This window comes from Danio rerio, chromosome 2, assembly GCF_049306965.1.
Source record: "Danio rerio strain Tuebingen ecotype United States chromosome 2, GRCz12tu, whole genome shotgun sequence".
In the NCBI taxonomy this organism is placed as follows: domain Eukaryota; kingdom Metazoa; phylum Chordata; class Actinopteri; order Cypriniformes; family Danionidae; genus Danio; species Danio rerio.
Window position 1 is genome coordinate 6705001 of NC_133177.1, and position 22795 is coordinate 6727795.

General features: G+C 39.2%; 1 protein-coding gene and 1 long non-coding RNA gene across 2 annotated transcripts in view; one reads left to right on the forward strand and one right to left on the reverse strand.

Annotated features, from left to right (window-relative positions):
• The window catches only part of LOC141377741 (uncharacterized), a 21386-nt gene extending 9071 nt beyond the window's left edge, over positions 1 to 12315 (forward strand). The window contains exon 3 of the long non-coding RNA XR_012390484.1: positions 10475 to 12315. This is a non-coding gene — a long non-coding RNA (uncharacterized lncRNA). The remainder of the gene's footprint in view (positions 1 to 10474) is intronic.
• The window catches only part of si:dkey-119f1.1, a 136501-nt gene that overhangs the window by 63102 nt on the left and 50604 nt on the right, over positions 1 to 22795 (reverse strand). The window lies entirely within an intron of this gene.

The window sequence follows — 22795 nt, forward strand, 5'->3', positions numbered from 1 at the left end:
ATAGATAAATAGATAGATAGATAGATAGATAGATAGATAGATAGATAGATAGATAGATAGATAGATAGATAGATAGATAGATAGATAGATAGAATAAAGTAGTTTATAGATAGATAGATAGATAGATAGATAGATAGATAGATAGATAGATAGATAGATAGATAGATAGATAGATAGATAGATAGATAGATAGATAGATAGATAGATAGATAGAATAAAGTAGTTTATAGATAGATAGACAGACAGACAGACAGACAGACAGACAGATAGATAGATAGATAGATAGATAGATAGATAGATAGATAGATTAAAGCAGTTTATAGATAGATAGATAGATAGATAGATAGATAGATAGATAGATAGATAGATAGATAGATAGATAGATAGATAGATAGATAGATAGAATAAAGTAGTTTATAGATAGATAGATAGATAGATAGATAGATAGATAGATAGATAGATAGATAGATAGATAGATAGATAGATAGATAGATAGATAGATAGATAGATAGATAGACAGACAGATAGATAGATTAAAGCAGTTTATAGATAGATAGATAGATAGATAGATAGATAGATAGATAGATAGATAGATAGATAGATAGATAGATAGATAGATAGATAGATAGATAGATAGATAGATAGATAGATAGAATAAAGTAGTTTATAAATAGATAGATAGATAGACAGATAGACAGATAGATAGATAGATAGATAGATATATTAAAGCAGTTTATAGATAGATAGATAGATAGATAGATAGATAGATAGATAGATAGATAGATAGATAGATAGATAGATAGATATATAGATAGATAGATACATAGATAAAAGCAGTTTGAAAAAGGATAGATAGATAGATAGATAGTTTTGAGGTCACAAAGTTAGATCTATTGTTAAGTCAATGACAGTCTATTGCAGTAAAAGTCTATGGGACAGTTGTTGCTAGGGTGCAGTATCTGGTAGTTAGGGTGTGGCTAGAAAGTTAAAAGCTCATCAGTTATTGGCAGTTTGGTAGTCTGAGTTACATGAGCTCAGCCATTAGTCTGTATGACAGTGTGATGCAAAGTTATGAGCTCACAAAGTTTGATCCCATGTTAAGTCAATGAGAGTCTTTTGAATGGAAGTCTATGGGACAGTTTCTAGGGTCCAAAAGTGGTTGCTAGGGCGTGGCCAGAAAGTTAAAAGCTCATCAGTTATTGGCAGTTAGGTAGTCTGAGTTAAATGAGCCCAGTTAGAAGTCTGTGTGACAGTCTGATGCAGAGTTATGAGCTCACAAAGTTTAGTCCAATGTTAAGTCTATGGGATTTTTCCGACGGTCCCGGGACGTTTTTCGGAAAATCGAAAGTCGGATCAGTCGGAAAAGATATGGCATACCGAGTCAGAATAGTTTGGAGGTCTGGTGTGAGTTTGGTGGTCATAGCTCGAAAGCTCTAGGAGGAGATAGATTTTGAATTTTAGTCTCAGAAGAAGAAGAATAATATATAAAAAAAATAATAAGTTTAAATAGGATTTCAGTAGTCTGGCTTGTTTCTCAAGCCAGCCTAATAATAATAATAAGTTTAAATAGTAGAACAGTAGTCTGGCTTTGACAAGCCAGCCTAACTAGACAGTAAAGTTCGTCGAGACAAACTTTGAGGCTGGCTTGACAAAGCCTGTTGGTAATAGTTTATTTAATTTAAAAACAGTTTGAAAAAGTATAAGTAGCATGTTATTAGCATGATTCTAGCATAGATTAGCATGTTATTAGCATGAATTATTATCTTATTAGTACGATTCTAGCATGGATTAGCATGTTATTAGCATGAATTAGCATGATTCTAGCACGATTTAGCATGTTACTAGCATAATTCTAGCATGAATTAGTGTGTTATTAGCATGATTGTAGTAAAATTAGCATGTTACTACCATGATTCTAGCATGAATTAGCATGTTATTAGCATGATTCTAGCATGAATTAGCAAGATTCTAGTATGAACTAGCATGTCACTAGCATGATTCTAGGATGAATTAGCATGTCACTAGCATGAGTCTAGTATGAATTAGCATGTTACTAGCATGATTCTAGTATAAATTAGCATGTTATTAGCATGATTCTAGCATGAATTAGCATGTTATTAGCATGATTCTAGCATGAATTAGCAAGATTCTAGTATGAACTAGCATGTCACTAGCATGATTCTAGGATGAATTAGCATGTCACTAGCATGAGTCTAGTATGAATTAGCATGTTACTAGCATGATTCTAGCATGAATTAGCATGTTACTAGCATGATTCTAGTATGAATTAGCATGATTCTAGTATGAATTAGCATGTTATTAGCATGATTCTAGTATGAGTTAGCATGTTATTAGCATGATTCTAGCATGAGTTAGCATGTTACTAGCATGATTCTAGCATAAATCAGCATGTTACTAGCATGATTCTAGGATGAACTAGCATATTACTAGCATGATTCCAGTATGAATTAGCATGTTATTAGCATGATTCTAGCATGAATTAGCATGTTACTAGCATGATTCCAGTATGAATTAGCATGTTACTAGCATGATTCTAGCATGAATTAGCATGTTACTAGCATGATTCTAGCATGAATTAGCATGTTATTAGCAAGATTCTAGTGTAAATTAGCATGTTTTTAGCATGACTGTAGTATGAATTAGCATGTTACTAGCATGATTCTAGTATGAATTAGCATGTCACATAGCATGCTTAGGTGGTTGCTAGGGTCTTCTGAGTGGTTGCTAAGTCGTTGCTAGGTAGTCTGTAGGGTGTCCTAAGTGGTTGCTAGGTGGTTGCTAAGATGTTGCTAGGCGGTTGCTAGGGTGTCCTGAGTGGTTGCTAGGGGGTTGCTAGGGTGTTGCTAGGTGGTTGCTAAGGAGTCCTAAGTGGTTGCTAGGCGGTTGCTAAGTGTTGCTAGGTGTTTGCTAGGGTATTCTGAGTGGTTGCTAAGGCGTTGCTAGGCGGTTGCTAGGGTGTTCTGACTGGTTGATAGGTGGTTGCTTAGGTGTTGTTAGGCGGTTGCTAAGGTATCCCAAGTGGTTGCTAGGTGGTTGCTAAGGTGTTGCTAGGTGGTTGCTAGGGTGTCCTGAGTGGTTGCTAGGTGGTTGCTAAGGCGTTGCTAGGGTGTTCTGAGTGGTTGCTAAGGTGTTGCTAGGCGGTTGCTAAGTGGTTGCTAAGTCGTTGCTAGGGTGTCCTGAGTGGTTGTTAGGTGGTTGCTAAGATGTTGCTAGGCAGTTGATAGGGTGTTGCTAGGTGTTTGCTATGGTGTTCTGAGTGGTGGCTAGGTTGTTGCTAGGCAGTTGCTAGAGTGCTCTGATTGGTTGCTAGGTGGTTGCTAAGGTATTCTTAGTGGTTGCTAAGGCATTGCTAGGCGGTTGCTAGGGTGTCCTGAGTGGTCGCTAGGCCCTTACTAAGGCATTACTAGGCCGTTGCTAGGTAGTTGCTAGGCAGTTGCTAGGGTAATTTGGGTGGTTGCTAGGCAGTTGCTAGGTTACCCTGGGTGGTTACTAGGCAAGCCTCACATACATGCTTGATAAAACATTTATACTTAGTAAGCATTTCTAGCAAGTTACAGTACTTGGCTAGTCAATATTAGCATGTAGCTAATCACTGCTAGCATGTGTAGCATATAGGAAGTTCCGTTGGCTAGCATGAGTCAAACGAGCCAATCTCCAAGTCTCTACGATGTTCTGATGCTGAGATATAGCTGTTGATGAATGGTTGCTAGGGTACTCTGTTTTGTTGCTATGGGCGAGGTTACAGAGTGAACTTGAATGTGGTTGGCTGCCTAAGTCAAATGAACCAACCCCCATGTCTCTATGACACTGCTATGCAAAGATATGCATCTTGGCCTATTTTAATGGAAGTCTATGGAATCAATTTGGGGGCGTGGCTTGTGAGCTTCATTATCATATTGAGATGCTCATTGGTTGTCTGAGTCAGATGAGCCATCCCCCAAGTCAACAGGACAATGCTAAGCAAAGATATGCATGTAGGCCAGTTATTAACATCAGTCTAGTATGAATTAGCATGTTACTAGCATGATTCTAGTACAAATTAGCATGTCATTAGCATGTTTCCAGTATGAGTTAGCATGTAATTAGCATGATTAGCATATGAGTAGCATGTTGCTAGCATGATTGGCATGTCATTAGCATGTTAGAATTATAAGCATTTGATAGCACAGCTAATTACAGTCTATAGGACAGTTGCTAGGGTGCAGTATGTGGTAGTTAGGGGTGTGGCTAGAAAGTTAAAAGGCCATCAGTGATTGGCTGCTGGCTAAACTGAGTTAAATGAGCTCAGCCTTTAGTCTCTATGACAGTCTGATGCAGAGTTATGAGCTCACAAAGTTTGATCCCATGTAAAGTCAATGAGAGTCTTTTGTAATGGAAGTCTACGGGACAGTTGCTAGTGTGCAGTATGTGGTAGTTAGGGGTGTGGCTACAAAGTTAAAAGCTCATCAGTTATTGGCAGATTGATAGTCGGAGTTAAATGAGCTCAGCCATTAGTCTGTAGGACAGTCTGATGCAGAGTTATGAGCTCACAAAGTTTGATCCCATGTAAAGTCAATGAGAGTCTTTTGCAATGGAAGTCTACGGGACAGTTGCTAGGGTGCAGTATGTGGTAGTTAGGGGTGTGTCTAGAAAGTTAAAAGCTCATCAGTTATTGGCAGTTTGGTAGTCGGAGTTAAATGATCTCAGCCATTAGTCTGTAGGACAGTCTGATGCAGAGTTATGAACTCATAAAATTTGATCCCATGTTAAGTCAATGAGAGTCTTTTGAATTGAAGTCTATGGGACAGTTACTAGGGTCCATAAGTGGTTGCTAGGGCGTGGCTAGAAAGTTTAAAGGTGATCAGTCATTGGCAGTTTGATAGTCTGAGTTAAATGAGCTCAGTTAGAGTTCTGTGCGACAGTCTGACGCAGAGTTACGAGGTCACAAAGTTTGGTCCAATGTTAAGTCTATGTGATTTTTCCGACAGTCCCGGGACGTTTTTTGGAAAACCGAAAGTTGGATCAGTCTGAGGAGATATGGCATACCGAGTCAGACCAGTTTGGAGGTCTGGTGTGAGTTTGGTGGTAATAGCTTGAAAGTTCAAGGAGTAGATAGAGTTTGAATTTTAGTCTCAGAAGAAGAATAATAATAAAAAAATTAATAATAATAATAAGTTTAAATAGTAGAACAGTAGTCTGGCTTTGACAAGCCAGCCTAACTAGACAGTAAAGTTCGTCGAGACAAACTTTGAGGCTGGCTTGACAAAGCCTGTTGGTAATAGTTTATTTAGTTTAAAAACAGTTTGAAAAAGTATAAGTAGCATGTTATTAGCATGATTCTAGCATAGATTAGCATGTTATTAGCATGAATTAGCATCTTATTAGTACGATTCTAGCATGGATTAGCATGTTATTAGCATGAATTAGCATGATTCTAGCACGATTTAGCATGTTACTAGCATAATTCTAGCATGAATTAGTGTGTTATTAGCATGATTGTAGTAAAATTAGCATGTTACTACCATGATTCTAGCATGAATTAGCATGTTATTAGCATGATTCTAGCATGAATTAGCATGTTATTAGCAAGATTCTAGTATGAACTAGCATGTCACTAGCATGATTCTAGTATGAATTAGCATGTCACTAGCATGAGTGTAGTATGAATTAGCATGTTACTAGCATGATTCTAGTATAAATTAGCATGTTATTAGCATGATTCTAGCATGAATTAGCATGTTATTAGCATGATTCTAGTATGAATTAGCATGTCACTAGCATGAGTCTAGTATGAATTAGCATGTTACTAGCATGATTCTAGTCTAAATTAGCATGTTATTAGCATGATTCTAGCATGAATAAACATGTTACTAGCATGATTCTAGCATGAATTAGCATGTCACTAGCATGATTCTAGTATGAATTAGCATGATTCTAGTGTGAATTAGCATGTTATTAGCATGATTCTAGTATGAGTTAGCATGTTATTAGCATGATTCTAGCATGAGTTAGCATGTTACTAGCATGATTCTAGCATAAATTAGCATGTTACTAGCATGATTCTAGGATGAACTAGCATGTTACTAGCATGATTCCAGTATGAATTAGCATGTTATTAGCATGATTCTAGCATGAATTAGCATGTTACTAGCATGATTCCAGTATGAATTAGCATGTTACTAGCATGAGTCTAGTATGAATTAGCATGTCATTAGGTTGATTCTAGTATGAATTAGCATGTTATTAGCATGATTCTAGCATGAATTAGCATGTTACTAGCATGATTCCAGTATGAATTAGCATGTTATTAGCATGATTCTAGCATGAATTAGCATGTTACTAGCATGATTCCAGTATGAATTAGCATGTTACTAGCACGATTTTAGCATGAATTAGCATGATTCTAGCATGAAGTTAGCATGTTGTTAGCATGATTCTAGCATGAATTAGCATGTTGTTAGCATGATTCTAGCACGAATTAGCATGTGCTAAGGTGTTGCTAGGTGGTTGCTAAGGTGTTGATAGACGGTTGCTAGGGTGTCCTAAGTGGTTGCTAGGTGGTTGCTAAGGTGTTGCTAGGCGGTTGCTAGGGTGTTTTGAGTGGTTGCTAGGTGGTTGCTAAGGTGTTGCTAGGTGGTTGCTAAGGTGTCCTAAGTGGTTGCTAGATGGTTGCTAGGGTATTCTGAGTGGTTGCTAAGGCGTTGCTAGGTGGTTGCTAGGGTGTTCTGAGTGGTTGCTAGGTGGTTGCTAAGGTATTGCTAGGTGGTTGCTAGGGTGTCCTGAGTGGTTGCTAGGTGGTTGCTAAGGCGTTGCTAGGCAGTTGCTAGGGTGTTCTGAGTGGTTGCTAGGTGGTTGCTAAGGTGTTGCTAGGCGGTTGCTAAGGTGTCCCAAGTGGTTGCTAGGTGGTTGCTAAGGTGTTGCTAGGTGGTTGCTAAGGTATTTTGAGTGGTTGCTAAGGCGTTGCTAGGCGGTTGCTAGGGTGTCCTGAGTGGTCGCTAGGCCCTTACTAAGGCATTACTAGGCCGTTGCTAGGTGGTTGCTAGGCGGTTGCTGGGGTAATTTGGGTGGTTGCTAGGCAGTTGCTAGGGTACCCTGGTTGGTTACTAGGCAAGCCTCACATACATGCTTGATAAAACATTTATACTTAGTAAGCATTTCTAGCAAGTTACAGTACTTGGCTAGTCAATATTAGCATGTAGCTAATCACTGCTAGCATGTGTAGCATATAGGAAGTTCCGTTTGCTAGCATGAGTCAAACGAGCCAATCTCCAAGTCTCTATGATGTTCGGATGCTGAGATATAGCTGTTGATGAATGGTTGCTAGGGTACTTTGTTTTGTTGCTATGGGCGAGGTTACAGAGTGCACTTGAATGTGGTTGGCTGTCTAAGTCAAATGAACCAACCCCCATGTCTCTATGACACTGCTATGCAAAGATATGCATCTTGGCCTATTTTAATGGAAGTCTATGGAATCAATTTGGGGGCGTGGCTTGTGAGCTTCATTATCATATTGAGATGCTCATTGGTTGTCTGAGTCAGATGAGCCATCCCCCAAGTCAATAGGACAATGCTAAGCAAAGATATGCATGTAGGCCAGTTATTAACATCAGTCTAGTATGAATTAGCATGTTACTAGCATTATTCTAGTACAAATTAGCATGTCATTAGCATGTTTCCAGTATGAGTTAGCATGTCATTAGCATGATTAGCATATGAGTAGCATGTTGCTAGCATGATTGGCATGTCATTAGCATGTTAGAATTATAAGCATTTAATAGCACAGCTAATTACTGTCTGTAGAACAGTTGCTAGGGTGCAGTATGTGGTAGTTAGGGGTGTGGCTAGAAAGTTAAAAGGCCATCAGTGATTGGCTGCTGGCTAGACTGAGTTAAATGAGCTCAGCCATTAGTCTCTATGACAGTCTGATGCAGAGTTATGAGCTCACAAAGTTTGATCCCATGTAAAGTCAATGAGAGTCTTTTGTAATGTAAGTCTACGGGACAGTTGCTAGGGTGCAGTATGTGGTAGTTAGGGGTGTGGCTACAAAGTTAAAAGCTCATCAGTTATTGGCAGATTGGTAGTCGGAGTTAAATGAGCTCAGCCATTAGTCTGTAGGACAGTCTGTTTCAGAGTTATGAGCACACAAAGTTTGATCCCATGTAAAGTCAATGAGAGTCTTTGTAATGGAAGTCTATGGGACAGTTGCTAGGGTGCAGTATGTGGTAGTTAGGGGTGTGGCTAGAAAGTTAAAAGGCCATCAGTGATTGGCTGCTGGCTAGACTGAGTTAAATGAGCTCAGCCATTAGTCTCTATGACAGTCTGATGCAGAGTTATGAGCTCACAAAGTTTGATCCCATGTAAAGTCAATGAGAGTCTTTTGTAATGGAAGTCTACGGGACAGTTGCTAGGGTGCAGTATGTGGTAGTTAGGGGTGTGGCTACAAAGTTAAAAGCTCATCAGTTATTGGCAGATTGGTAGTCGGAGTTAAATGAGCTCAGCCATTAGTCTGTAGGATAGTCTGTTTCAGAGTTATGAGCACACAAAGTTTGATCCCATGTAAAGTCAATGAGAGTCTTTGTAATGGAAGTCTATGGGACAGTTGCTAGGGTGCAGTATGTGGTAGTTAGGGGAGTGGCTAGAAAGTTAAAAGCTCATCAGTTATTGGCAGTTTGGTATTCGGAGTTAAATGAGCTCAGCCATTAGTCTGTAGGACAGTCTGATTCAGAGTTATGAGCTCACAAAGTTTGATCCCATGTTAAGTCAATGAGAGTCTATTGAATGGAAGTCTATGGGACAGTTACTAGGGTCCAAAAGTGGTTGCTAGGGCGTGGCTAGAAAGTTTAAAGGTGATCAGTCATTGGCAGTTTGATAGTCTGAGTTAAATGAGCCCAGTTAGAAGTCTGTGCAACAGTCTGACGCAGAGTTATGAGGTCACAAAGTTTGATCCAATGTTAAGTCTATGGGATTTTTCCGACAGTCCCGGGACGTTTTTCGGAAAACCGAAAGTCGGATCAGTTGGAAAAGATATAGCATAAAGAGTCAGACCAGTTTGGAGGTCTGGTGTGAGTTTGGTGGTAATAGTTTGAAAGTTCAAGGAGCAGATAGATTTTGAATTTTAGTCTCAGAAGAAGAATAATAAATAAAAATAATAATAATAAGTTTAAATAGCATAACAGTAGGTTGGCTTTGACAAGCCAGCCTAACTAGACAGTAAAGTTCGTCGAGACAAACTTTGAGGCTGGCTTGACAAAGCCTGTTGGTAATAGTTTATTTAGTTTAAAAACAGTTTGAAAAAGTATAAGTAGCATGTTATTAGCATGATTCTAGCATGATAAAGCATGTTACTAGCATGATTCTAGCATGAATTAGCATGTTATTAGCATGGTTCTAGTATGAGTTAGCATGTTATTAGCATGATTCTAGCATGAGTTAGCATGTTACTAGCATGATTCTAGCATAAATAAGCATGTTACTAGCATGATTCTAGGATGAACTAGCATGATTCCAGTATGAATTAGCATGTTATTAGCATGATTCTAGCATGAATTAGCATGTTACTAGCATGATTCCGTTATGAATTAGCATGTTACTAGCATGAGTCTAGTATGAATTAGCATGTCATTAGCATGATTCTACTATGAATTAGCATGTTATTAGCATGATTCTAGCATGAATTAGCATGTTACTAGCAAGATTCCAGTATGAATAAGCATGTTATTAGCATGATTCTAGCATGAATTAGCATGTTACTAGCATGATTCCAGTATGAATTAGCATGTTACTAGCATGATTCTAGCATGAATTAGCATGTTACTAGCACGATTTTAGCATGAATTAGCATGATTCTAACATGAAGTTAGCATGTTGTTAGCATGATTCTAGCATGAATTAGCATGTGCTAAGGTGTTGCTAGGTGGTTGCTAAGGTGTTGCTAGACGGTTGCTAGGGTGTCCTAAGTGGTTGCTAGGTGGTTGCTAAGGTGTTGCTAGGCGGTTGCTAGGGTGTTTTGAGTGGTTGCTAGGTGGTTGCTAAGGTGTTGCTAGATGGTTGCTAAGGTGTCCTAAGTGGTTGCTAGATGGTTGCTAGGGTATTCTGAGTGGTTGCTAAGGCGTTGCTAGGTGGTTGCTAGGGTGTTCTGAGTGGTTGCTATGTGGTTGCTAAGGTGTTGCTAGGTGGTTGCTAGGGTGTCCTGAGTGGTTGCTAGGTGGTTGCTAAGGCGTTGCTAGGCAGTTGCTAGGGTGTTATGAGTGGTTGCTAGGTGGTTGCTAAGGTGTTGCTAGGCGGTTGCTAAGGTATCCCAAGTGGTTGCTAGGTGGTTGCTAAGGTATTCTGAGTGGTTGCTAAGGCATTGCTAGGCGGTTGCTAGGGTGTCCTGAGTGGTCGCTAGGCCCTTACTAAGGCATTACTAGGCCGTTGCTAGGTGGTTGCTAGGCGGTTGCTAGGGTAATTTGGGTGGTTGCTAGGCAGTTGCTAGGGTACCCTGGTTGGTTACTAGGCAAGCCTCACATACATGCTTGATAAAACATTTATACTTAGTAAGCATTTCTAGCAAGTTACAGTACTTGGCTAGTCAATATTAGCATGTAGCTAATCACTGCTAGCATGTGTAGCATTTAGGAAGTTCCGTTTGCTAGCATGAGTCAAACGAGCCAATCTCCAAGTCTCTACGATGTTCTGATGCTGAGATATAGCTGTTGATGAATGGTTGCTAGGGTACTCTGTTTTGTTGCTATGGGCGAGGTTACAGAGTGAACTTGAATGTGGTTGGTTGTCTTAGTCAAATGAAACAACCCCCATGTCTCTATGACACTGCTGTGCAAAGATATGCATCTTGGCCTATTTTAATGGAAGTCTATGGAATCAATTTGGGGGCGTGGCTTGTGAGCTTCATTATCATATTGAGATGCTCATTGGTTGTCTGAGTCAGATGAGCCATCCCCCAAGTCAATAGGACACTGCTAAGCAAAGATATGCATGTAGGCCAGTTATTAACATGAGTCTAGTATAAATTAGCATGTTACTAGCATGATTCTAGTACAAATTAGCATGTCATTAGCATGTTTCCAGTATGAGTTAGCATGTCATTAGCATGATTAGCATATGAGTAGCATGTTGCTAGCATGATTGGCATGTCATTAGCATGTTAGAATTATAAGCATTTCATAGCTAAGCTAATTACTGTCTATAGGACAGTTGCTAGGGTGCAGTATGTAGTAGTTAGGGGTGTGGCTAGAAAGTTAAAAGGCCATCAGTGATTGGCTGCTGGCTAGACTGAGTTAAATGAGCTCAGCCATTAGTCTCTATGCCTGTCTGATGCAGAGTTATGAGCTCACAAAGTTTGATCCCATGTAAAGTCAATGAGAGTCTTTTGTAATAGAAGTCTACGGGACAGTTGCTAGGGTGCAGTATGTGGTAGTTAGGGGTGTGGCTAGAAAGTTAAAAGCTCATCAGTTATTGGCAGATTGGTAGTCGGAGTTAAATGAGCTCAGCCATTAGTCTGTAGGATAGTCTGTTTCAGAGTTATGAGCTCACAAAGTTTGATCCCATGTAAAGTCAATGAGAGTCTTTTGTAATGGAAGTCTACGGGACAGTTGCTAGGGTGCAGTATGTGGTAGTTAGGGGTGTGGCTACAAAGTTAAAAGCTCATCAGTTATTGGCAGATTGGTAGTCGGAGTTAAATGAGCTCAGCCATTAGTCTGTAGGATAGTCTGTTTCAGAGTTATGAGCTCACAAAGTTTGATCCCATGTAAAGTCAATGAGAGTCTTTGTAATGGAAGTCTATGGGACAGTTGCTAGGGTGCAGTATGTGGTAGTTAGGGGTGTGGCTAGAAAGTTAAAAGCTCATCAGTTATTGGCAGTTTGGTATTCGGAGTTAAATGAGCTCAGCCATTAGTCTGTAGGACAGTCTGATTCAGAGTTATGAGCTCACAAAGTTTGATCCCATGTTAAGTCAATGAGAGTCTATTGAATGGAAGTCTATGGGACAGTTACTAGGGTCCAAAAGTGGTTGCTAGGGCGTGGCTAGAAAGTTTAAAGGTGATCAGTCATTGGCAGTTTGGTAGTCTGAGTTAAATGAGCCCAGTTAGAAGTCTGTGCAACAGTCTGACGCAGAGTTATGAGGTCACAAAGTTTGATCCAATGTTAAGTCTATGGGATTTTTCCGACAGTCCCGGGACGTTTTTCGGAAAACCGAAAGTCGGATCAGTCGGAAAAGATATAGCATAAAGAGTCAGACCAGTTTGGAGGTCTGGTGTGAGTTTGGTGGTAATAGTTTGAAAGTTCAAGGAGCAGATAGATTTTGAATTTTAGTCTCAGAAGAAGAATAAATAAAAATAATAACTAGACAGTAAAGTTCGTCGAGACAAACTTTGAGGCTGGCTTGACAAAGCCTGTTGGTAATAGTTTATTTAGTTTAAAAACAGTTTGAAAAAGTATAACTAGCATGTTATTAGCATGACTTCAGCATAGATTAGCAAGTTATTAGCATGAATTAGCATCTTATTAGTACGATTCTAGCATGGATTAGCATGTTATTAGCATGATTCTAGCACGATTTAGCATGTTACTAGCATAATTCTAGCATGAATTAGTGTGTTATTAGCATGATTGTAGTAAAATTATCATGTTACTAGTGTTTTTCTAGCATGAAGTAGCATGTTATTAGCATGATTCTAGTATGAATTAGCATGTCACTAGCATGAGTCTAGTATGAATTATCATGCTACTAGCATGATTCTAGTATAAATTAGCATGTTATTAGCATGATTCTAGCATGAATAAGCATGTTACTAGCATGATTCTAGCATGAATTAGTATGTTACTAGCATGATTCTAATATGAATTAGCAAGATTCTAGTATGAATTAGCATGTTATTAGCATGATTCTAGTATGAGTTAGCATGTTATTAGCATGATTCTAGCATGAGTTAGCATGTTACTAGCATGATTCTAGCATAAATTAGCATGTTACTAGCATGATTCTAGGAAGAACTAGCATGTTACTAGCATGATTCCAGTTTGAATTAGCATGTTATTAGCATGATTCTAGCATGAATTAGCATGTTACTAGCATGATTCCAGTATGAATTAGCATGTTACTAGCATGAGTCTAGTATGAATTAGCATGTCATTAGCAAGATTCTAGTATGAATTAGCATGTTTTTAGCAAGATTCCAGTATGAATTAGCAGGTTATTAGCATGATTCTAGCATGAATTAGCATGTTACTAGCATGATTCCAGTATGAATTAGCATGTTACTAGCATGATTCTAGCATAAATTAGCATGTTACTAGCACGATTTTAGCATGAATTAGCATGATTCTAGCATGAAGTTAGCATGTTGTTAAAATGATTCTAGCATGAATTAGCATGTGCTAAGGTGTTGCTAGGTGGTTGCTAAGGTGTTGCTAGACGGTTGCTAGGGTGTCCTAAGTGGTTGTTAGGTGGTTGCTAAGGTGTTGCTAGGCGGTTGCTAGGGTGTTTTGAGTGGTTGCTAGGTGGTTGCTAAGGTGTTGCTAGGTGGTTGCTAAGGTGTCCTAAGTGGTTGCTAGATGGTTGCTAGGGTATTCTGAGTGGTTGCTAAGGCGTTGCTAGGTGGTTGCTATGGTGTCCTGAGTGGTTGCTAGGTGGTTGCTAAGGTGTTGCTAGGTGGTTGCTAGGGTGTCCTGAGTGGTTGCTATGTGGTTGCTAAGGCGTTGCTAGGGTGTTATGAGTGGTTGCTAGGTGGTTGCTAAGGTGTTGCTAGGCGGTTGCTAAGGTGTCCCAAGTGGTTGCTAGGTGGTTGCTAAGGTGTTGCTAGGTGGTTGCTAAGGTATTCTGAGTGGTTGCTAAGGCGTTGCTAGGCGGTTGCTAGGGTGTCCTGAGTGGTCGCTAGGCCCTTACTAAGGCATTACTAGGCCGTTGCTAGGTGGTTGCTAGGCGGTTGCTAGGGTGATTTGGGTGGTTGCTAGGCAGTTGCTAGGGTACCCTGGTTGGTTACTAGGCAAGCCTCACATACATGCTTGATAAAACATTTATACTTAGTAAGCATTTCTAGCAAGTTACAGTACTTGGCTAGTCAATATTAGCATGTAGCTAATCACTGCTAGCATGTGTAGCATTTAGGAAGTTCCGTTTGCTAGCATGAGTCAAACGAGCCAATCTCCAAGTCTCTACGATGTTCTGATGCTGAGATATAGCTGTTGATGAATGGTTGCTAGGGTATTTTGTTTTGTTGCTATGGGCGAGGTTACAGAGTGCACTTGAATGTGGTTGGCTGTCTAAGTCAAATGAACCAACCCCCATGTCTCTATGACACTGCTATGCAAAGATATGCATCTTGGCCTATTTTAATGGAAGTCTATGGAATCAATTTGGGGGCGTGGCTTGTGAGCTTCATTATCATATTGAGATGCTCATTGGTTGTCTGAGTCAGATGAGCCATCCCCCAAGTCAATAGGACACTGCTAAGCAAAGATATGCATGTAGGCCAGTTATTAACATCAGTCTAGTACGAATTAGCATGTTACTAGCATGATTCTTGTACAAATTAGCATGTCATTAGCATGTTTCCAGTATGAGTTAGCATGTCATTAGCATGATTAGCATATGAGTAGCATGTTGCTAGCATGATTGGCATGTCATTAGTATGTTAGAATTATAAGCATTTGATAGCACAGCTAATTACAGTCTATAGGACAGTTGTTAGGGTGCAGTATGTGGTAGTTAGGGGTGTGGCTAGAAAGTTAAAAGGCCATCAGTGATTGGCAGATTGGTAGTCGGAGTTAAATGAGCTCAGCCATTAGTCTGTAGGATAGTCTGTTTCAGAGTTATGAGCTCACAAAGTTTGATCCCATGTTAAGTCAATGAGAGTCTTTTGTAATGGAAGTCTACGGGACAGTTGCTAGGGTGCAGTATGTGGTAGTTAGGGGTGTGGCTAGAAAGTTAAAATCTCATCAGTTATTGGCAGTTTGGTATTAGGAGTTAAATGAGCTCAGCCATTAGTCTGTAGGACAGTCTGATTCAGAGTTATGAGCTCACAAAGTTTGATCCCATGTTAAGTCAATGAGAGTCTATTGAATGGAAGTCTATGGGACAGTTACTAGGGTCCAAAAGTGGTTGCTAGGGCGTGGCTAGAAAGTTTAAAGGTGATCAGTCATTGGCAGTTTGGTAGTCTGAGTTAAATGAGCCCAGTAAGAAGTCTGTGCAACAGTCTGACGCAGAGTTATGAGCTCACAAAGTTTGATCCAATGTTAAGTCTATGGGATTTTTCCGACAGTCCCGGGACGTTTTTCGGAAAACCGAAAGTCGGATCAGTCGGAAAAGATATAGCATAAAGAGTCAGACCAGTTTGGAGGTCTGGTGTGAGTTTGGTGGTAATAGTTTGAAAGTTCAAGGAGCAGATAGATTTTGAATTTTAGTCTCAGAAGAAGAATAATAAATAAAAACTAGACAGTAAAGTTCGTCGAGACAAACTTTGAGGCTGGCTTGACAAAGCCTGTTGGTAATAGTTTATTTAGTTTAAAAACAGTTTGAAAAAGTATAAGTAGCATGTTATTAGCATGATTCTAGCATGAATTAGCATGATTCTAACATGGATTAGCATGTTATTAGCATGTGTGTAGTACAAATTAGCATGTTATTAGCATGATTCTAGTATGAATTAGCATGTTATTAGCATGATTCTAGCATGAATTAGCATGCTACTAGCATGATTCTAGCATGAATTAGCATGTTACTAGTATGATTCTAGCATGAATTAGCATGCTACTAGCATGATTCTAGCATGAATTAGCATGTTACTAGTATGATTCTAGCATAAATTAGCATGTTACTGGCATGATTCTAGCATGCATTAGCATGTTACTAGCATGATTCTAGTATGAATTAGCCTGTTTCTAGCATGATTCTAGTATGAATTAGCATGATTCTAGCGTGAATTCGCATGTTATTAGCATGATTGTAGTATGAATTAGCATGTTACTAGCATGACTCTAGCATGAATTAGCATGTTATTAGCATGATAATAGTATGAATTAGCATGTTACTAGCATGATTCTAGCGTGAATTAGCATGTTATTAACATGATTCTATTATGCATTAGCATGTTACTAGCATGATTCTAGTGTGAATTACCATGTTACTAGCATGATTCTAGTATAAATTAGCATGTTACTATCATGATTCTAGCATGAATTAGCATGTTACTAGCATGATTCTAGCATGAATTAGCATGTTACTAGCATGATTCTAGCATGAATTAGCATGTTATTAGCAAGATTCTATTATAAATTAGCATGTTATGAGCATGATTGTAGTATGAATTAGCATGTTACTAGCATGATTCTAGTATGAATTAGCATGTCACATAGCATGCTTAGGTGGTTGCTAGGGTATTCTGAGTGGTTGCTAAGTGGTTGCTAGGCAGTTGCTAGGGTGTCCTGAGTGGTTGCTAGGTGGTTGCTAGGGTGTTCTGAGTGGTTGCTAGGTGGTTGCTAAGATGTTGCTAGGTGGTTGCTTAGGTGTCCTAAGTGGTTGCTAGGTAGTTGCTAGGGTATTCTGAGTGGTTGCTAAGGCGTTGCTAGGGGCTTGCTAGGGTGTCCTGAGTGGTTGCTAGGTGGTTGCTAAGGCATCGCTAGGCGGTTGCTAGGGTGTCCTGAGTGGTTGCTAGGTGGTTGCTAAGGCGTTGCTAGGCAGTTGCTAGGGTGTTCTGAGTGGTTGCTAGGTGGTTGCTAAGGTGTTGCTAGGCGGTTGCTAAGGTGTCCCAAGTGGTTGCTAGGTGGTTGCTAAGGTGTTGCTAGGTGGTTGCTAGGGTATTTTAATTGGTTGCTAAGGCGTTGCTAGGCGGTTGCTAGGGTGTCCTGAGTGGTTGCTAGGCCCTTACTAAGGCATTACTAGGCGGTTGCTAGGCGGTTGCTAGGGTAATTTGGGTGGTTGCTAGGCAGTTGCTAGGGTACCCTGGGTGGTTACTAGGCAAGCCTCACATACATGCTTGATAAAACATTTAAACTAAGTAAGCATGTCTAGCAAGTTACAGTACTTGGCTAGTCAATATTAGCATGTAGCTAATCACTGCTAGCATGTGTAGCATATAGGAAATTCGGTTTGCTAGCATGAGTCAAACGAGCCAATCTCCAAGTCTCTACGATGTTCGGATGCTGAGATATAGCTGTTGATGAATGGTTGCTAGGGTACTTTGTTTTGTTGCTATGGGCGAGGTTACAGAGTGCACTTGAATGTGGTTGGCTGTCTAAGTCAAATGAACCAACCCCCATGTCTCTATGACACTGCTATGCAAAGATATGCATCTTGGCCTATTTTAATGGAAGTCTATGGAATCAATTTGGGGGCGTGGCTTGTGAGCTTCATTATCATATTGAGATGCTCATTGGTTGTCTGAGTCAGATGAGCCATCCAGCAAGTCAATAGGACAATGCTAAGCAAAGATATGCATGTAGGCCAGTTATTAACATCAGTGTAGTATGAATTAGCATGTTACTAGCATGATTCTAGTACAAATTAGCATGTCATTAGCATGTTTCCAGTATGAGTTAGCATGTCATTAGCATGATTAGCATATGAGTAGCATGTTGCTAGCATGATTGGCATGTCATTAGCATGTTAGAATTATAAGCATTTGATAGCACAGCTAATTACTGTCTATAGGACAGTTGCTAGGGTGCAGTATGTGGTAGTTAGGGGTGTGGCTAGAAAGTTAAAAGGCCATCAGTGATTGGCTGCTGGCTAGACTGAGTTAAATGAGCTCAGCCATTAGTCTCTGGGACAGTCTGATGCAGAGTTATGAGCTCACAAAATTTGATCCCATGTAAAGTCAATGAGAGTCTTTTGTAATAGAAGTCTACGGGACAGTTGCTAGGGTGCAGTATGTGGTAGTTAGGGGTGTGGCTAGAAAGTTAAAAGCTCATCAGTTATTGGCAGATTGGTAGTCAGAGTTAAATGAGCTCAGCCATTAGTCTGTAGGATAGTCTGTTTCAGAGTTATTAGCTCACAAAGTTTGATCCCATGTTAAGTCAATGAGAGTCTTTTGTAATGGAAGTCTACGGGACAGTTGCTAGGGTGCAGTATGTGGTAGTTAGGGGTGTGGCTAGAAAGTTAAAAGCTCATCAGTTATTGGCAGATTGGTAGTCAGAGTTAAATGAGCTCAGCCATTAGTCTGTAGGATAGTCTGTTTCAGAGTTATTAGCTCACAAAGTTTGATCCCATGTAAAGTCAATGAGAGTCTTTGTAATGGAAGTCTACGGGACAGTTGCTAGGGTGCAGTATGTGGTAGTTAGGGGTGTGGCTAGAAAGTTAAAAGCTCATCAGTTATTGGCAGATTGGTAGTCGGAGTTAAATGAGCTCAGTCTTAAGTCTGTAGGACAGTCTGATGCAGAGTTATGAGCTCACAAAGTTTGATCCCATGTTAAGTCAATGAGAGTCTTTTGTAATGGAAGTCTACGGGACAGTTGCTAGGGTGCAGTATGTGGTAGTTAGGGGTGTGGCTAGAAAGTTAAAAGCTCATCAGTTATTGGCAGATTGGTAGTCAGAGTTAAATGAGCTCAGCCATTAGTCTGTAGGATAGTCTGTTTCAGAGTTATTAGCTCACAAAGTTTGATCCCATGTAAAGTCAATGAGAGTCTTTGTAATGGAAGTCTATGGGACAGTTGCTAGGGTGCAGTATGTGGTAGTTTGGGGTGTGGCTAGAAAGTTAAAAGCTCATCAGTTATTGGCAGTTTGGTATTCGGAGTTAAATGAGCTCAGCCATTAGTCTGTAGGATAGTCTGATTCAGAGTTATGAGCTCACAAAGTTTGATCCCATGTTAAGTCAATGAGAGTCTATTGAATGGAAGTCTATGGGACAGTTACTAGGGTCCAAAAGTGGTTGCTAGGGCGTGGCTAGAAAGTTTAAAGGTGATCAGTCATTGGCAGTTTGATAGTCTGAGTTAAATGAGCCCAATTAGAAGTCTGTGCAACAGTCTGACGCAGAGTTATGAGGTCACAAAGTTTGATCCAATGTTAAGTCTATGGGATTTTTCCGACAGTCCCGGGACGTTTTTCGGAAAACCGAAAGTCAGATCAGTCGGAAAAGATATAGCATAAAGAGTCAGACCAGTTTGGAGGTCTGGTGTGAGTTTGGTGAAAATAGTTTGAAAGTTCAAGGAGCAGATAGATTTTGAATTTTAGTCTCAGAAGAAGAATAAATAAAAATAATAATAACTAGATTCTTAAAGTTTGAGAACAAACTTTGAGGCTGGCTTGTGAAAGCCTGACGGTAATAGTTAATTTAGTTTAAACAGTTTTTAAAAGTATGAAAAGATAGATAGATAGATAGATAGATAGATAGATAGATAGATAGATAGATAGATAGATAGATAGATAGATAGATAGATTACCATGGTATTAGCATGATTCTAACGTGAATTAGCATGTTGTTAGCATGATTCTAGCGTGAATTACCATGTTGTTAGCATGTTTTTAGCATGAATTAGCATGTTGTTAGCATGATTCTAGCATAAATAAGCATGTTGCTAGCATAATTCTAGCATGAATTAGCATGTTACTAGCATGATTTTAGCATGAATTAGAATGTTGTTAGCATGATTTTAGCATGAATTAGCATGTTGTTAGCATGATTCTAGCATGAATTGGCATGTTACTAGCATGATTCTAGCATGAATTAGCATGTTACTAGCACGTTTCTAGCATGAATTAGCATGTTGTTAGCACGATTCTAGCATGAATTAGCATGTTGTTAGCACGATTCTAGCATGAATTAGCATGTGACTAGCACGATTCTAGCATGAATTAGCATGATACTAGCATGATTCTAGCATGATATAGCATGTTGTTAGCACGATTCTAGCATGAATTAGTATGTTACTAGCATGATTCTAGCATGAATTAGCATGTTACTAGCATGATTCTAGCATGAATTAGCATGTTACAAGCATAATTTTAGCATTAATTAGCATGATTCTAGCATGAATTAGCATGTTGTTAGCATGATTCTAGCATGATTTAGCATGTTACTAGCATGATTCTAGCATGAATTAGCATGTTACTAGCATGATTCTAGCATGAATTAGCATGTAACCAGCATGATTCTAGCATAAATTAGCATGGTGTTAGCACGATTCTAGCATGAATTAGCATGTTACTAGCATGATTCTAGCATGAATTAGCATGTTACTAGCACGATTCTATCATGAATTAGCATGTTGTTAGCATGATTCTAGCATGAATTAGCATGTGAATAGCATGATTCTAGCATGAATTAGCATGTTGTTAGCATGATTCTAGCATGAATTAGCATGTGACTAGCATGATTCTAGCATGAATTAGCATGTGACTAGCATGATTCTAGCCTGAATTAGCATGTTGTTAGCATGATTCTAGTATAAATAGCATGTGACTAGCATGATTCTAGCATGAATTAGCATGTGACTAGCATGATTTTAGCATGAATTAGCATGTTACTAGCATGATTCTAGCATAAATTAGCATGTTTTTAGCATGATTCTAGCATGAATTAGCATGCTACTAGCATGATTCTAGCATAAATTAGCATGTTACTAGCATGATTCTAGCACAAATTAGCATGTTACTAGCATGATTCTAGCATGAATTAGCATGTTGTTAGCATGATTCTAGCATGAATTAGCATGTTACTAGCATGATTCTAGCATGAATTAGCATGTTGTTAGCATGATTCTAGCATGAAATAGCATGTTACTAGCATGATTCTAGCATGAATTAGCATGTTGTTAGCATGATTCTAACATCAATTAGCATGTTATCAGCATGATTCTAGCATGAATTAGCATGTGAATAGCATGATTCTAGCATGAATTAGCATGTTGTTAGCATGATTCTAGTATAAATTAGCATGTGACTAGCATGATTCTAGCATGAATTAGCATGTGACTAGCATGATTCTAGCCTGAATTAGCATGTTGTTAGCATGATTCTAGTATAAATTAGCATGTGACTAGCATGATTCTAGCATGAATTAGCATGTGACTAGCATGATTCTAGCATGAATTAGCATGTAACTAGCATGTTTCTAGCATGAATTAGCATATTGTTAGCATGATAGATAGATAGATAGATAGATAGATAGATAGATAGATAGATAGATAGATAGATAGATAGATAGATAGATAGATAGATAGATAGATAGAGACAGACAGACAGACAGACAGACAGACAGACAGACAGACAGACAGACAGACAGATAGATAGATAGATAGATAGATAGATAGATAGATAGAGACAGACAGACAGACAGACAGACAGATAGACAGATAGATAGATGTAGATAGATAGATAGATAGATAGATAGATAGATAGATAGATAGATAGATAGATAGATAGATAGATAGATAGATAGATAGATAGTGTGCGAGCATGAGTCAAACAAGCCAACCCCCGCCTCTCTACGATGTTCTGATGCTGAAATATAGCTGGTGTCATATCGTTGCTAGGTTAGTCTGTTTTGTTGCTATGGAGTTGATTGACAGCTTAGACTGATGATGTATACAAGCTTCTTGCCAGTATGAACAGTTAAAAACAATCCCCATGTCTCTATCACAATGCAGCATGACAATATCAGTCTGAACCTATTTAATGGCAGTCTATGGGACAGTTGCTAGGGTGCAGTATCTGGTTGTTAGGGTGTGGCTAGAAAGTTAAAAGGCCATCAGTGATTGGCTGCTGGCTAGACTGAGTTAAATGAGCTCAGCCATTAGTCTGTAGGACAGTCTGATGCAGAGTTATGAGCTCACAAAGTTTGATCCCATGTAAAGTCAATGAGAGTATTTTGCAATGGAAGTCTATGGGACGGTTTCTAGGGTCCAAAAGTGGTTGCTAGGGCGTGGCCAGAAAGTTTAAAGGTGGTCAGTCATTGGCAGTTTGATAGTCTGAGTTAAATGAGCCCAGTTAGAAGTCTGTGTGACATTCTGATGCGGAGTTATGAGGTCACAAAGTTTGATCCAATGTTACGTCTATGGGATTTTTCCGACGGTCCCGGGACGTTTTTCGGAAAACCGAAAGTCGGATCAGTCGGAAAAGATATAGCAACTCGAGTCAGAATAGTTCGGAGGTCTGACCCGAGTTTGATGGTCATAGCTTGAAAGGCCTAGGACGAGATAGAGTTTAATTTTTAGTCTCAGAAGAAGAATAATAAAACTAGATTCTTAAAGTTTGAGAACAAACTTTGAGGCTGGCTTGTGAAAGCCTGACGGTAATAGTTAATTTAGTTTAAACAGTTTTTAAAAGTATGAAAAGATAGATAGATAGATAGATAGATAGATAGATAGATAGATAGATAGATAGATAGATAGATAGATTACCATGGTATTAGCATGATTCTAACGTGAATTAGCATGTTGTTAGCATGATTCTAGCGTGAATTACCATGTTGTTAGCATGTTTTTAGCATGAATTAGCATGTTGTTAGCATGATTCTAGCATAAATTAGCATGTTGCTAGCATAATTCTAGCATGAATTAGCATGTTACTAGCATGATTTTAGCATGAATTAGAATGTTGTTAGCATGATTTTAGCATGAATTAGCATGTTGTTAGCATGATTCTAGCATGAATTGGCATGTTACTAGCATGATTCTAGCATGAATTAGCATGTTACTAGCACGTTTCTAGCATGAATTAGCATGTTGTTAGCACGATTCTAGCATGAATTAGCATGTTGTTAGCACGATTCTAGCATGAATTAGCATGTGACTAGCACGATTCTAGCATGAATTAGCATGTTACTAGCATGATTCTAGCATGATATAGCATGTTGTTAGCACGATT